Source organism: Talpa occidentalis, unplaced genomic scaffold (assembly GCF_014898055.3).
Source record: "Talpa occidentalis isolate TD23 unplaced genomic scaffold, MPIMG_talOcc4v2.1 talOcc4.13, whole genome shotgun sequence".
In the NCBI taxonomy this organism is placed as follows: domain Eukaryota; kingdom Metazoa; phylum Chordata; class Mammalia; order Eulipotyphla; family Talpidae; genus Talpa; species Talpa occidentalis.
Genome location: NW_023601322.1, coordinates 73,995,604 through 74,012,714, shown reverse-complemented (window position 1 = coordinate 74,012,714; position 17,111 = coordinate 73,995,604). Strand labels below are relative to the sequence as shown.

General features: G+C 40.5%; 1 protein-coding gene across 2 annotated transcripts in view; it reads right to left on the bottom strand.

Annotated features, from left to right (window-relative positions):
• The window catches only part of AFF4 (ALF transcription elongation factor 4), a 92,184-nt gene extending 81,730 nt beyond the window's left edge, over positions 1-10,454 (bottom strand). For both annotated transcript variants that reach the window (XM_054694404.1, XM_037509338.2), the window contains exons 1-2: positions 10,209-10,454; positions 9,466-9,540 (exon numbers count right to left, since the gene is read on the bottom strand). The gene's annotated coding sequence lies outside the window, so the exon portion shown is untranslated. The remainder of the gene's footprint in view (positions 1-9,465; positions 9,541-10,208) is intronic.
• Positions 10,455-17,111: the final 6,657 nt, after the last annotated feature.

Sequence of the window (17,111 nt, the reverse complement as noted above, 5' to 3'; positions counted from 1 at the left end):
AATTGTGTAGACAAAATTCATAGTAGCAAATCCTTTCAGACTCAGACAAAATCTTGTTAATTTTTCTGATCCAGACTTTGCAAAAATTCAAGTTATCTCCAAGAATCCATCAAGGATACCAGCAATTACCAGTTACTGATAAGGCTACTCTTTCCTTAACACCCAGGCATACATTTGCTAATTTAAACACCACTGCTCCACAATTGGCTTGCAAAATCCATCAGGCAGAGAGCAGGAAGTAGCCAAAGACAAAGCAACATACCACTGAAGAACCATTATTGCCTTTAGAAATGCTAATGAGACAGCAGAGATTACAAAAAGAAAGAAAAAAAAAGTTCCAAAGTCCTAGCAACAAGAATCTCTGAATTTTACAAGAGCACTCCAAGTGGCCTCAGACGCCATCTTTGATCTGGCCACATGGTCCAATGTACTGCCTAATCTTTTGAGTAAAACTGGCATAGAAAAAAATTTCCACAAATTAAAATCTCTTAGCAAGTCACTACAAACAAATTACACACAAACACACAGAATCTTCACAAAGCCCAAGCCAGTTTTTCAACAGCAAATCGACATGAAACAAACACACTAGAGAAACCAAAAATCACATTTGCGCTTATGGTAGCCAGTGCCATAGGGAAGCCCAATTTCCCCATGGGGCTGACTAACCACGGATGGCTCTGTCCTAAATCTTCATGGTCGCCAAATCAGCCCCTTTTCTTCCTCATCTAAACATTTTCTGCCACTGCAACAGGGTGGTCCCCAGGAAAGGAGGAGGTTCCCTGCCCCACCCAAGGGAGGGTGGAGCTGAGCAGGAAGAGGAGAAGCTGCAGAAGAGACTGAGGAAGGAAGCAGGATGGAGCCAGGAGACCTGGAGGAGGTGCATGGAGCCTAGAGACACGTGAAGAAACTGCGCTTGTCTTTTGGTCGTGGACTGGGTGACACAGATGTGGGTGAGACCCGTGGGGAGGTGACAATGGCAGCTTTTATCTTGATGTTGATTTTGCTCTTTTCCTTCCGGGCTTGTCTGGTAGTTTCTGACCCTTTTCTGTGGGTCCCCACTGGAAGATGCTTTAGACTTGTAGCAGGCTTTGGGGCCTTGCTCTGGGCCAATCCCATTTGGATGGACTTTTACCCACGAGGGGACGGGTAACTCTGGATGCTTCATTTAGAAACTAGACTCTTTGCCTTATCTGTATTGTTTCCTAGTTTTATTAAAGTTCCTTCCCATTAAAGTCTCCTATGTTTTGTGTTGATGCGGCGGATGGCAGAACCCATGTAGAATAGGCAGGTTTGCGGGGTTTGGGCTGCCCCTCTCCCTGTCCTATAACACCACTAATACTTTTCTTCAGCCTCATTTTTAACACTTTCCTTCGCCCCTTAACGTGCACACAGGGCAAGCTGTCATTTAATTGAGAATAAAATGATAAACACGAGATTTTCCTATTAATAAGCCTGTCCAGAAAAACTACCTCTGGTTCGTTTGGAAAACACTTGATAATTTTCCTTGACCTGTCGTTTCAATGAAGGCGCTTCATGAAGCTGAGTTGGATTTTTGTGGTTAGTATTTTACTTTCTACTAATTTTGAACCTAGCGTTTTAATGTGTTTTTTAAATAAAATTAAAGGGTTTTGAGGGGCTTTGTAATAAACTACAGGGAATGTGCATATGAAAATGTTTTTATCAGCTTTAATAGCAGGTCACTCACCAGCATCGATAGAAGCATAATTTTTTCCCTTAAAAAAAAAAAAACTATTGTTGGGCCTCCCTGGTGGCGCCAGGGGTTAAGCACCGCACTATGAAGAAATCCACAGCCTCTGCAATATGAGTTCGATCCCTGGCCAGGCAGCAGCCCACATGGCGCAACAGACCTCTCCTGTCTCACCCGCTGCTCCCCTCAGCAGTTTATTTCAGTCAGTCTGCCTGTTCTGTTCCCCACTCTTGTAACATGGTGGTCCCCAGGAAAGGGGGAGGTTTCCTGCCCCACCCAAGGGAGGGTGGAGCTGAGCAGGAAGAGGAGAAGCTGCAGAAGAGACTGAGGAAGGAAGCAGGATGGAGCCAGGAGACCTGGTGGAGGCGCATGGAGCCTAGAGACATGTGAAGAAACTGTGCTTGTCCTTTGGTCGTGGACTGGGTGACACAGATGTGGGTGAGACCCGTGGGGAGGTGACAATGGCAGCTTTTATCTTGATGTTGATTTTGCTCTTTTCCTTCCGGGCTTGTCTGGTAGTTTCTGACCCTTTTCTGTGGGTCCCCACTGGAAGGTGCTTTAGACTTGTGGCAGGCTTTGGGGCCTTGCTCTGGGCCATTCCCATATGGATGGACTTTTACCCACGAGGGGACGGGTAACTTTGGTTCCTTCATTTAGAAACTAGACTCTGCCTTACCTGTATTGTTTCCTAGTTTTATTAAAGTTCCTTCCCCTTAAAGTCTCCTATGTTTTCTGTTGATGCGGCGGATGGCAGAACCCATTTAGAATAGGCAGGTTTGCGGGGTTTGGGCTGCCCCTCTCCCTGTCCTATAACTGATTTGGCGCCCAACGTGGGGCAGGGAACCTCCCCCTTTCCTGGGGACCACCCTGTAACACTCTGACTCTGGTGAATCCTCTCACACACTCCACCCCCCCATCTCTGGCCTGTACCCCAGCTCTTGTATGAATAAATAAATAAATCTTTTTTAAAAATGTATTGTTTCTTTGAAGCCTCACTCTATGGCTTTATCTGTAGTTATCTCTAAAAGATAGGAAGTAATTTAATGCAAATTTTAAAACAAATTATGACAAAATACAGTAAGAAATAATTGCCATTCCCATCTCTGCCCTTCAACTACTCCTACGTTTCTGTAGCTACCCTTAACATAAAAAAAAAAAACTCACATTAGACACTGTTAGTTCTCTTCTCACTTAACCTGGATATACCCTGGATATCCTTTCATATCACTACATAAAGAACTATCTCTTCCTAAGAGCAGTATAATATTCCAATGCTTAGACTATCATAATCTAACCATTCTCTATATGTTGACCTTTGAATTGTTGCCAAACCATTCCTATTAGAAACTAAGCTGGGAAAAAAGAAAAGAAAAGAAACTAAGCTGGAACAAATAACTCCATATAATGGGCATCTATACCAATAAATTTTCAGAATTGAATCTTTAGATCAAAAGGCATTTTTACTTTTGATAGGTATTGCCAAATTATCCTCTAGTTAAATTTGCTTTCTTTCAAGTTCCGCTTAGAAAGATTTACAAGGCTCTGTTTGGAGGGAGTGAGGATGAAAGAAGCAATAAAAAAGACTAGTTGTCATTTTACATAGTTATTAAAGAAATACTAAAATGCAAATTGAAGTTACTTAATAAACTTTGCAAGAAATTTTCTTTGCTTACTTTGTGATGAATGTTATTTGGTTAACCAAATGATAATAGGTGTTTTGTTTCATAAAAAAAATCATGATAATTTTTCACTATAAATGAGACCTACTTAAAAACCTTGAAGGGCTTGGGAGTGGAAACTCGACTGTTCTTTGGCATTACTGTGCAATTTGCAGCAGTGAGAGAAAAAGATGCTAAAATTATTTCTCAGTTTGTAATATTTTAATACTCTGTCATTTTACTTAATCATATGCATTTATTTTAACAAAGTAAATTGTCTGTCTTTGTGTTCTAGAACAATGTAAATCAACTGCAGAAAATGGAGGAATAATAGAAAATACTACCATAAATGTATGCATCAGAGAGTCTGTCCCTGTAGTTTTACCTTTTCCAGGATATTGCTTACATGGAATCATATGGGTATGTAGCCTGTTGTGTTATTTTTAAAAAGTTTGCATGTTTATTATTACAATTTTTTGGGGGGTATGTAGTCTGTTAAGTTTGGTTTCTTTCCCTTAGCATAATGCCTTTGAGATTAATACACTATGTTTGAGTGTGTAAATAATGTATTGCTTTTCAAAAATTCTTTTTTAATTCATTACCTTTTGTTGCTGAGTAGTATTTTATTATATGGATATATGACATGTCAATATATCATAGCCATTCATCAGTTGAAGGTCACCTGGGTTGTTTACAGGTTTGAATGATTATGACTAAAATCATTATATATGTGATATAAATACACATGGACAAAGTTTCATTCAGACTTAAAATTTTTTTATGAAAGTCACATCTAGGTAGAGAAAATATCAAGTCGCAATTATATCTCCAAAAGCATTACTCCATATTATGTTAGAACTCAGATAATGCATTCATTATATATCACACATGTATTACATACCTACCTAAACAGACCCTAAAACAGGTACTGTTCTAGGCACATATATGAAATAATTGTCAAAAATCCTGTCTCCCAAAAAATACCACCAAAGCAACATGTTGATGAGGCAAAAGTGACTATCTTACTAATAAAAGAGACCAGTATCTTTGCAAACTCAGTAGCATTCCCAAGGGAGAAGCTGAATTATTTTTAAGATTTTGGGGTCTGGTTTAAAGGGGCTTTTCAATTTGGGGGGCTTGGTTTGGTCTGGCTAAGAACTAAGATATAATTAGTTAGGAGAAGTGACAGTAAAATAAGAATTTTAGAGTCTTAGGGAATGTATTTCTTTTCAATTGCTACTCATACAATTTCATCATTTTATATTCTGTAAATCTGAATTCTGACACAGGTCCCACTGGGTTAAAAGCAAGATGTTGGCGAGGTCATTCCTTTTGGGGGGCTTTTAGGGGAAAACCCCTTGCCTTCCCTTTTCCAGCTTCTAGAACCTGCCCACATTCCTCAGCTTGTTGCCCCTTTCCTCCCTCCTCAATCAGCAGTGGAGGCTTGAGTCCTTTTTTTTTTTAAAAAAAAGATTTATTTATTTATTTATACAAGCACTAGGTACAGTCAGAAGCGCGGGAGGGTGATAGAATTCACCAGAGCCAGAGCAGGGAACAGAACAGGCAGACTGATGAAATACACTGCTGAGGGGAGCAGCAGGAGTGGCAGGAGAGGTCTTCGTGCCACGTGGGACCCTCACCAGTGGCCGGGGATCGAACTGGCGCTGCAGAGGCTGTGGGCAGCTTCTCAGCCCAGCACTCAACCGCTGCATCACTGGGGAGGACCACTTGAGTCCTTCTTAAATCATATCACTCTGGCTTTCTATTCTGCCTCCCTCTTCTATTTCTGAGGACCCTTGTGTTTATTTTCGGCCAATTTGGATAATCCAGGATGACTATTCTAAAGTCAACTGAATTAGCAACCTAAATTCCATCTTCCACTTTAATTCCCCTTTGCCACGCAACACAGATATTCAAAAGTTCCAGGGGTTAGTACTTAGTTATTTTTGTGGGACCTTTATTCTGCCGGCCACACAATGCAAAAAATCAACGAAGTCGGTCCTCCCCTGGTGGCGCAGCGATTGAACACTGGGCTGCGAAGCTGCCTGCAGCCTCTGCAGCACTGGTTCGATCCCCGGCTGCCAGCGAGGGTCTCACGTGGCGCGCAGGCCTCTCCTGCCACGCCCGCTGCTCCCCTCAGCAGTGTACTTCATCAGTCTGCCTGTTCTGTTCCCTGCTCTGGCTCTGGTGAATTCTCTCACCCTCCCACGCTTCTGACTGTACCCAGTGTTTGTATAAACAAACAAATAAATAAATCTTTAAAAAAAATAAAATCAATGAAGTCATATACTGAAAAGTTGGGCAGTTCATTGTTCATTTTAGGATTTTCGGGAGTTTGGAAAGTCTCTGAAATGAACAATATAACTGTTTGCAATTTTTCTCTTCCTGATGAAAATGTTTCTGGAATAATAGTTATGTTGAAGATGACAATTGAAATAACAAAATTATGTTATTTCATAGCAATAACATTGACAATAATCTGAGTGGCTATAGATGGTGTCATTTCTGTGTCCCACCTTGCAGTCAGTCTTTAACCTGAGCTGGAGACCATTAGCATCTGCAGCCATGATCAGTCCAAATCTTCACTGTTAACTTAGAGTATGATAACTACAAATCAAATTTCTGGTGATGGTTGTTTTAAATTGCATAAGGGTACACTTTTCTCATTCTTAATCCTTCTGGGGAACACTGGGGAAACCTAGAGAACATGTATCTCAGAGTTACCCCCTCTGAGAGGCAAAGAATCTGGAGTATTTGTACAATTATTCTTATTTGTCACTGCTGAGGGCTGCCCGTGACGGTGTTAGTTACCCAGCAACTCCAGCCTGTGGCATGTGAATAGAGCAGCTGGAGAACGTTTTCAGGAAAATAAAATCAGGAACATCTGCACAATTGAAAGTCAGAGTGGCATTCCTGAGGTGGTAGAGGTGAGGGGACATGGATGGGATACTAGCATTGTCTGCTTTGGTAGTATAGAAATTTGGTAGTTTAGAAATTTCATTCTTTGCTATTGCCCTACATAATGCTAAACACTATAGATGTGTTCATTAAGTTGTCCATTTCTTCTGTATTTTTCCACTACCACCATGCCACTGAAACTACACACCAAGATCACCACCAATCCTCACATTATCAAATCCAAAACTAATCTTCATGTCTACCTTAGTGCCGTTCAACACAGTTGACTGAAATTGTCAGTGGTTTTGGAGATGCTACACTCTGACTTTTCCTCCCATCTCCCTTGCCACTGCTTTTAATTCTTATTTGCAGGAGTTCTTTACCTTCTCCTGACTCCTGAATAGAAGTATTCTAACACTTGGTCTTTAGCTCTTTTCTCACATTAGTTTCATCAAAACCAGGCAAATGTTTTGGCAAATGTTTTCTGTAAAGGCCATTTAATAAATATTTTAAGTTTTGCAGTCCTAGTGGGACAACAGAGAATTTTATGTAGGCACATACAATAGATTTAAAATTTTTCTGTAATTTTTTTTCTAATGAAATTAAAAATATAATCATTAATTTTCTTTTTTTTTAAGATTTATTTATTTATTTATTTATTTATACACTGGGTACAGTCAGAAGCGCGGGAGGGTGAGAGAATTCACCAGAGCCAGAGAGGGGAGCAGAGCAGGCAGAAGGACCAAAGTACACTGCTGAGGGGAGCAGCGGGTGGCAGGAGATTTCTGCGCGCCATGTGGGATCCTCCTCCTGTGGCCGGGGAGCAGCCGGGGATGGAACCGGCGCCGCAGAGGCCACGGGCAGCTTCGCAACCCAGAGCTCAACCACTGCGCCACCAGGGAGGCCCCAAATCATTAATTTTCTTAATTCATATCTGCTAATGAGAATATTTTTGGTGGGGGTGGGGATAATATTTCACTTAACTAGGATTCAAAGTTAATGGTTCTTTTTTTTTTAAGGATTTATTTATTTATGCATATAAGAATTGGGGTGTAAGCCAGAGGTGTGAGGATTCACCAGAGTGGGGAGCAGAACAGGCAGAGGTTCTGAAATACACTGCTGGTGGTGGGGGAAGGGGGTTATGGGCAGGAGAGCTCTGCTGCACCATGTGGGTTGTTGCTCCCTGGCAACAACTTGTGCCTGAGTGGCTGGCAGTAGCTTGATAACGCTGTCTTTAACTCCTGTGCCACCAGGGAGGCCCTGGTTCTTATCATCAAAAGTGATTTCAGGTATTTTTCTGTTGATGCTTATCTATAATGAGACCTAATGCATTTCATTTTTTAAAACATCTTTTCACACAGGTAGATATTGCTGAATACTGATATCACTGCAATATTAATTAAGAATATTTGTTGTTGGGCCTCCCCGGTGGCGCAGCGGTTGAGCGCTGGGTTGCGAGGCTGCCCGCGGCCTCTGCGGCGCCGGTTCGATCCCCGGCTGCTCCCCGGCCACCGGAGGAGGGTCCCACATGGTGCGCAGACCTCTCCTGCCGCCCGCTGCTCCCCTCAGCAGTGTACTTCGGTCCTTCTGCCTGCTCTGCTCCCCGCTCTGGCTCTGGTGAATTCTCTCACCCTCCCGCGCTTCTGACTGTACCCAGTGCATGTATAAACAAAACAAACAAACAAGCAGACAAATAAATAAATGGAACATGCCTCTATTAAAAAAAAAAAAGAATATTTGTTGCTCAGAAAAAATTCATAGAATTTTATTAGATTCTTCTTTTAATGCATGCCTTGGAAAACATTATTACATAGAAGACTAATCATCTCCTATTAAAGATTGAATGGGAGATACTCCATTATACAGTTAAAAGAATTCTGAAATATTGGAACTTCTTTTACAACTCAATTAGAGTTCAAAAAACATTGTAGGCACTATAGTTTGAGCTCAGCAAAGCTGTATACTGTACATTTGACTGGTAGTGGACATTTTACTTCTTGTAACTTTGGGCAATACAGAAAGCAACTTATGATTCAAAAAGCCTCCCTGCTGGCCTAGGGGTTAAGTCTCAGCACTATCACCTCTACAACCTGAGTTCTATCCCTAGTCAGGGAGCTAACCCATGTAGCGCAACAGACCTCTTCTGTGTTGTCCGCTGCTCTCCTCCCTTCAGTCAGTCCACCTGTTCTGCTCCCCACTTTATCTCTGGTGAATTCTCTTACCCCTCGCACCTCTGGCTTACATCCCAGTTCTTCTATGCATAAATAAATAAAAATAATTTTTTTTAAAATGGAGAAGTTGGAACAATTATAGCTTGCTGATGGGATGTAAAATGGTACAGCTGCTTTGGAAAATGTTAAAGTCACCATATGACCTAGAAATTCCATTTCTATTTACACAGGAGAATTGAAAACATATGTCTACACACAAACTTGTCCACAAATATTTATAGCAAAATTATTCATAGTAGTCAAAAGGTGGAAAACAACCCAGGTATCATCCAACCGATGAATGAATAAACAAAATGTGGTATGTCAATGAAATAGTATTTTACTAACCAATAAAAAGAAATGAAACACCGGTAGATGCAACACAAACAGACGAACCTTGAAAACATACTGGGTGAAAGAAGTGAGTCATGAAGAACAATATATTACACGATATCATCTATATGAAATGTCCACATTAGGCAAATCTATGGAGACAGAAAGTAGATTAGAGTTTGCCAATGGCTGGTGGTTGTGGCAAAAGTAGGTGACTGCTAATGGGTAAGGGTTCTGTATGGAGTGATGAAAATGTTCTATAACTGATTATGGTGATGGTTGTGCAATTTTGTGCTTAACATAGGTGAATTGCTTGGTATGCTAGTTATATCTCAAGAACCTATTATAAAAAAGTCTAAGAAAGCCAGTCGATATCACTTTAATTTGTTCTTTCGTTGACTATTGATGTTGCTTGAAATATCTTCACCTGAGAAACTGCTCTCATGGAAAAGCTAGTAACCTTAAACAAACTTTCTCTGGATATATTTCTTTGACTGCTACAATCAAATAGGAGTTAATGTATTGTCCATCAGCAAATGCTTAAACAAATGAGTGACTCAGAAACCTGCTTTGGTAGCTGCCTCCTTTTAATTTTTTAACCTTGTGAATCAATTCAACTCTAATGAGATATTTGATACAAAATTTTCAGTGTCCTCACCTGTCTCAGAAGTCACATTCATGTATGCAGTATCCCTTTGATTGCACAAGTCTCCCTATTCCCTGTTGGAGGGGACTGTGGAAGAATAAAAATACTAGGAGTCAGGGATTGTTGAGGCTCGTTTTAGGGGCTGCCGACAACAGTGCCCTCTTAATAAAAGCAAATCAACAGAAAGTGCAAGTATAATCATTATTTTCTATTTTCCTTAAAAAAAAGTTCTTGTAATGATTCTAACACAAAACATTTCTAAGAAAAGTAAAAATTCACACAAAACTCAGTCTCTACACTACTACCCATTGTCCCCAGATATAAAACCAAGTATATTATTACGGCAAATATAAATATTAATTATTTTACTTGTTATTTATTTACTCTTTCAACAGTTATCAATTGTCTGTCATATGCCAGGTAACATTGTAGACATTCTAAGCCTAGAGGCAGTAGTGAACAAAATAAAGTTCTAGTCCTCATGTGATTTCCATTTTAGTGGAGAAGAAACACATACACACAACTTTCAAGTGTAAATTCAAAGAGGAAAGGATTACGATGAATGCAGGTGCTATCTTAGACAGGTTGGCTAGGAAAACCTCTCAAAGGTGATAAATTTTGAGCAGAAACTTTAACATGGTCTTTCAATAAATTGTGTAATTTTAAATATATAAGCATTAGTTTTTTATTTTTTGCATAACAAATTGCTAAAACTTAATGACTTAAAACAACAATGACCATTTTTTATCTCTCACAATTTCTGTAGGCCAGGAATTCCTGTGTGGCTTTGCTAGGCAGTTCTGGCTAGGAGTCTGTTCAGAGCTTGTAGTCATTTGAAACCTTTACTGGGAGTGCAGGATCTGCTTTCCAGGTGGCTTCCTGGCTTGACTGACAGGTTGGAGGACTCAGTTACTCCCCATAGGTCTCTCTACAAGGCTGCTGGAGTCCCCTCAAGCAGTGGAAGCTGGTTCATCCCAGAGTGGGTGTTTCAAGAGGCAAGGCAGAAGTTGTAATGCCTTTTATGACCTAGCCTCTGAAGTCACACACTGTCAGTTTGGTATTATTCTGCTGGTCACATAGATTAACCCTGACACAATGTGTGAGTACACAAGGGTATACATAACAGGAAGTGAGACTCACTGGGAACCATCTTGGGGCTTGGTTAGCCTCATTCAAACCATTTTCTCACATATGTTTGTGATGATTTTAAGCAGTCTACAGGGGGAAACACCCACTAATAAACACTAAAGTCTAATTTTTTGTATCGGTTCCATTTCATATCCAGTCTTAATCATTATTTCCTGTCTGAAGTTTACTCCCTTTTATTTTTATAAATTTAAATGTATATTAAAATACAAAAATATATATTTAAAAATAGAATTCTCTTTGTGGAAGGATATTTACTACAAATTCAAATTTTTTCATAAATATAAGGTGTTCAGGTAATCTGTTTTTCTGTGAAACTTCTCAGTTTGGCTTTCAAGGATTTTTTTCCATTTCATCTAGTTTATTATCAAATGAGCAATGTTATTATACTATTCCTGTAGAACCCATTTAATGACTGTGGCATCTGTGATGTCATCTATCTCATTCCTGATGTTGGTAATTTGTATCTTTTCTCTTTTTATCCTGAGCAATTTGATTAAAGGTTTATCAATTTTATTAATCTCACAGACCCACCTTTAGGATTCATTGATTTTCTCTATTGTTCATTTCATTTATTCTATTCTGATCTTATTTTTTGCATAACAAATGCTTATTTTGGATTTGCTTATTTTGGATTTGCTCTTCTTTTTCTTCTGTGTTAGACCTTTCTTTAAAAAAAATGAGTGTTGGGCCTTCCCGGTGGCACAGCGGTTGAGCACTGGGTTGTGAAGCTGCCAGCAGCCACTGCAGCGCTGGTTCAGCCATGCAGTGCCGGTTCAATACCCGGCCGCCAGGCGAGGGTCCCACATGGCGCGCAGATCTCTCCTGCCACCCGCTGCTCCCCTCAGCAGTGTACTTCGTCAGTCTGCCTGTTCTGCTCTCGGCTCTGGCTCTGGTGAATTCTCTCACCCTCCCGCGCTTCTGACTGTACCCAGTGCTTGTATAAATAAATAGATAGATAGATAGATAGATAGATAGATAGATAGATAGATAGATAGATAGATAGATAGATAAATGTGCTGTAAGTCTTCCCGAACTATTGCTTTAAAGACATCCCACAGATGTTAATATGCTTTGCTTTTGTGTTTGGTGAGTTAAAAATATTTTCTAATTTTCCTTGTGAGTTCTTTGGCCCATGGTTATATAGAAGTATATTATTCAATTGCTATATATTGGGGCACTTTCCAGAGATTTTATGTTTTTGATTTCTAATTTAATTCCACTGTGATCAGAGACTGTGCCTGGTATAACTTGAATCCTTTTACATTTATTTTCCAAGGTAGCCAATATTTCAGACATTTATTGTGACTTGTTTTATACCTTAGTAAATATATCTTAATAAATGGTCTAGGTACACTTCTCTTGGGTGGAGCATTTTATAAATGTTAATAATGTCAAATTGATTGGTTGTGTTTTTCAAGTCTCTATATAGTTACTGATTTTTAGTCTACTTGTTCTGTCAATTATTGAGTATGGGTATTGAGTTTTTAGTATTGACTATTGTGAACTTGTCTATCATTTGTATCAATTCTGCTTCATGTATTTTGAATATCTGTTATTAAACATACAAATATTTAAGATTTTTTATTTCTTTTTGATGAATTAACCACAGCGTCATACAAAATTTTCTTCTTTAGTCCCAGTAAAGTTCTGAAATCTACTTTGGTATAACTTCCTTTGCTTCTTTTTAATTAGTTTTAGTCTATCTATTTGTGTTTATATTTAAAGTACATTTCTGATCTACACCATCTCTTTTTTTAATCCAATGTAATAATCCCTGCCTTTCAATTGGAGTGTTTAGAACATTCATATTAATGTGTTGACATGATTAGGTTTAAATCTGTCATCTTGGTATTTGCTATCGATTTACCCCATTTGATTGTTTTTGAAAGATTTATGTATGCATACAAGAACTGGGGTATAGGCCAGAGGTGCAGGGGGTGAGAGGATTCACCAGAGACAGAGTGGGGAACAGAACAGGCAGACTGACTGAAATACACTGCTGAGGGGAGCAGCGGGTGAGTCAGGAGAGGTCTGTTGCACCATGGGGTTGCTCCCTGGCCTGGGATCAAAGTCATGCTGCAGTGGCTGCAGTTAGCTTCATAGGTTGCGTCTTAACCCCTTGCACCACCAGGGAGGCCCCCCATTTGATTTTTGATGTGTCCTTCCTCTTCTACTTTTTTTTTCCTTGGGAATGGTTGATTTTTTTTGTAACTATTCCACTATCTCCTTTGTTGGATACTAGCTAGAACTCTTTGTTTTGTTGTCTTATTGCCTGTTTTATGGTTCATATTATACTTAGTCATTCTCCCCTAGGACCTTCCCCAAGAAAAATTAAATCATATTACATAAGAAGACTGATACATAAATATTCACAACAGGTTTATTTTTCATAGCAACTAGAAGCAATCTAAATGACCATCAAATTGTGAATGAATGGACGAATATGGTCTAGCCTTGTGATGAAATACTACTCATAAATAAGAATGAAGGAACATGTTGATACGAAAATAGTTATACTGAAAGAATGTAGACCAAAAAAAGTATGTGCTGTGTGGCTCTATATAAAATTAAAAAAATGCAAATATTCTAATGTTTAAGAAACTATATTTATAGTTTGTGTGGGAGCTGGTGGAGGGTAAAGTAAAAAGGGAGGATTGGATGAGGAGGATTATAAAGGAGTACAAGGAAGCAATACAGGCAAGGGTTGTTTTTTTTTTTAAGATTTATTTATTTATGCATACAAGAACTGGGGTACAGGCCAGAGGTGTGTGGGCGGTGAGAAGATTCACCAGAGACAGAGTGGGAACAGAATAGGCAGATTGATTGAAATACACTTCTGAGGGGAGCAAAAGGTGAGTCAGGAGAGGTCTGCTGCGCCATGTGGGTAGTTCCCTGGCCTGGGATCGAACTCTTGCTGCTATGGCTGTGGATAGCTTCATAGGTTGTGTCTTATCCCCTTGCGCCACCAGGGAGGCCCTGGGCAAGGTTTTTTTTTTTTTTTTATAGGTCTATCAGACATCAAATCTTTTTTTTTTTTTTTGAAGATTTATTTATTTATTTATACAAGCACTGGGTACAGTCAGAAGCGCGGGAGGGTGAGGGAATTCACCAGAGCCAGAGCGGGGAGCAAAGCAGGCAGAGGACCGAAGTACACTGCTGAGGGGAGCAACGGGCGGCAGGAGAGGTCTGCGCACCCTGTGGGACCCTCCTCTGGTGGCTGGGGAACAGCCGGGGATCGAACCGGCGCTGCAGAGGCTGTGGGCAGCTTTGCAACCCAGCGCTCAACTGCTGCGCCACCAGGGAGGCCCCCTGGGCACGGTTTTAATTATCTTGCGTGTACTGAGGAATTCATGGGTGTTGCATTTGTCAAAACTTCCCAAATTAGGGGCCTCTTTGGTGGCACAGGGGTTAAAGTCTCAGTGCTATCAAGATGTTGCCAGCTACTGCAGCATGAGTTTGATCCCCGGCCAGGGAGCTGACCGACATAGCACAGCCGACCTCTCCTATCTTGCCCACTGCTCTTTCTGCTTGTTCTGCTTCCCACTCTGTCTCTGGTGAATACCTCACCCCCCTCACACCTCTGGCCTACACCCCAGTTCTTGTATGCATAAATAAATAAATAAATAAATAAATCTTTTTAAAAAACTTCCCAAATTATACACATTAAATATGTACAGATTACTGTATACCAACTGCACCTAAATGCATTTTTATCTTTTTTTAGCAGCAGGCGAGACAGGAGAGGTCTGTTGTACCATGTGAGTTAGTTCCCTGGCGGAGGATCTAACCCATGCTTCATGGCTGGCAATAGCTTGATAGCGCTGAGACTAACCCCTGTGCCACCAGGGAGGCCCCTAAATGCATTTTTAAAAAGAAAATTGCCAAGGAGAGGAAGAATCGGATCTACATTCTAACCACTCAAATATGAGAACTGTTAACATTTTAGTAACTATCAAGCGCTAGACACTTTTTTGGATACCGAAGTGGTAGCTCCCATTTTTCCAAAACTATAGTATTCCATTATGTCTATGAAAATAGTTTATCTTTCTCCCATTGTCAAGTGATGGATACTATTACTGTTATAATGGTATAGAAATGGATATTTTTATTTCTATATTCAGTGTTGGTTTGCAAACTGCCTCATGTATGGAGGGCAGGGGAAGATGGAAGAAACAGATCACTCCAGATTGGTAGGAGGCAAGGGAAGTGACTTATGAGGCTTCTCTTGGGTGACCGCAAGAGAAGTAGATTTCTGCATCTGCCCACCAAATCTTAAAAGTTTAATAGAGGGCCTCCCCGGTGGCACAGCGGTTGAGCACTGGGTTGCGAAGCTGCCAGCAGCCTCTGCAGCGCCGGTTCAATCCCAGGCTGCCGGGCGAGGGTCCCACATGGCGCGCAGACCTCTCCTGCCGCCCGCTGCTCCCCTCAGCAGTGTACTTCGGTCCTTCTGCCTGCTCTGCTCCCCACTCTGGCTCTGGTGAATTCTCTCACCCTCCCGCGCTTCTGACTGTACCCAGTGCTTGTATAAATAAATAAATAAATCTTAAAAAAAAAAGTTTAATAGAGGCCTTAAGAGGGTTTAGTCATTTGTGTTATCTCAACACATCACTATCTCAAGGCTCTGTCCTTGGGGCAACTTGAAGTAAGTAGAAGGCAAGTGGAAGCACATCCCAAGGACAGGGGAAGGAGTGAGAGCCTCCAAATGCCCAGGCTCGCCATCCCTCAGAAGTCGTGTCCTCTCCATGACCTCCTCCAATATCATCCAAAGAACAGATCTTGAAACCCTGCGGTGTACACCTCTCTCACCACCATAATCCACACATCATTCATGTCAGTCTCATAATCCACATGTCATTCTCACTTTCCCATTACCTTTCATATCTGTCACTACCTTTCTAACCTGATCAGTTAAATGTATTTTACATGGCTGAGTATTAATCACACACACACACACACATATTTTAAAACACTATTAATATCACTTTATTAGGGTCTCCCCGGTGGTGCAGCGGTTGAGCGCTGGCCTGCAAAGCTGCTCACAGCCTCGGCAGAGCCAGTTCAATCCCCGGCCGCCGGCGAGGGTCCCACATGGCGCGCAGACCTCTCCTGCCACACTTGCTGCTCCCCTCAGCAGCGTACTTTGTCAGTCTACCTGTTCTGCTCCCTACTCTGGCTCTGGTGAATTCTCTCACCCTCCCGCGCTTCTGACTGTACCCAGTGCTTGTATAAAAAATAAATAAATCTTAAAAAAAAAAATCACTTTATTAATTTAATTATTTCTATACTAATTTTTGGTTTTTTTCTTTCTTGCCTTACTGCTAGTCTTTTCTCTTTTTGTGATATTTCCTGAAGGACCTGGTGGTATTAATTGGATTTCTTTCTAGAGTTATTTTTTTAAAGATTTATTTATTTATGCCTACAAGACCTGGGCTACAGGCCAGAGGTGTGGAGAGTGAGAGGATTCACCAGAGACAGAGTGGGGAGCAGAACAAACAGAATGAGTGAAAACACTGCTAAGAGGATTAGCAGGCGAGTCAGGAGAAGTCTGCTGTGCCATGTGGGTATCTCCCTGGCTGGCTGGGGATTGAACTCATGCTGCAGAGGTTACTATAGCTTCATAGTGCTGTGCTTAACCCCTTGTGCCACCAGGGAGGTCCTCTTTTTAGGGTTATATTAATGTTACCAAACTTACAAGAAAAGCTATATCATCTCAGACAAATGGAGTATAAAGTCTGGCTCTTAATTGGTTTGATCCTCAGTGAAGGATTGGGACTTGACTTTTTTAACGGTTAAAGTCACTTACTTAGTTTCTCTACTTCCAGTTTTGATACTCTTGAAAAAATGTTTAATCTGAGGTTCTCCTGTCATCCACAGATAAAATATAAATTTCTTAGCCTGACATGTGCTACCTTTCCTAATATAGCAATCCTCTTCCAACCTCCACAACCTCAACCCCAGCAAGTCTTACATACGAAGTGGCATTCAGCCATGCTCAACAACAGTTAGTCAGTCAAACACGCTTCTCCAAAAGCCTTTTTACCAAACTCTTCCAGCAATTGTTTAAGACTCTAAGCTCTCTAGTGACTTGTTTGCTGCACTTAAGACCTATCTGTACTAGTTTATTAATAGACTGTGAATCCTCAGAGGACACAGACACTTAGTAAGAGTTGTTAAATTTTGCTTGAATAAATAAGTGAAGGAGTGTTTTGTCTTTTGTCCACATATTCATTGATTCCCTTCAAGAGAGCTAATTATTTACTTAGGTATGATTTTCCTTGTACAAGGATCTTGTTGTGTTGGCTTACATTTTTCATAGTCCTGGACTTTATTATGGATTTGGCTAGTACAGAAATCATCTTTTCAGAGTAACCTTCAGGACTTAAGAGAATCATTTTATCAAGCATACAGCACAATGCCCATATAAGAAAATTTTACCCAGCAGTTTTACAGCTTTCCATTTTTTTTTAAAGATTTATTTATTTATGCATACAAGAGCTGGGGTACAGGCC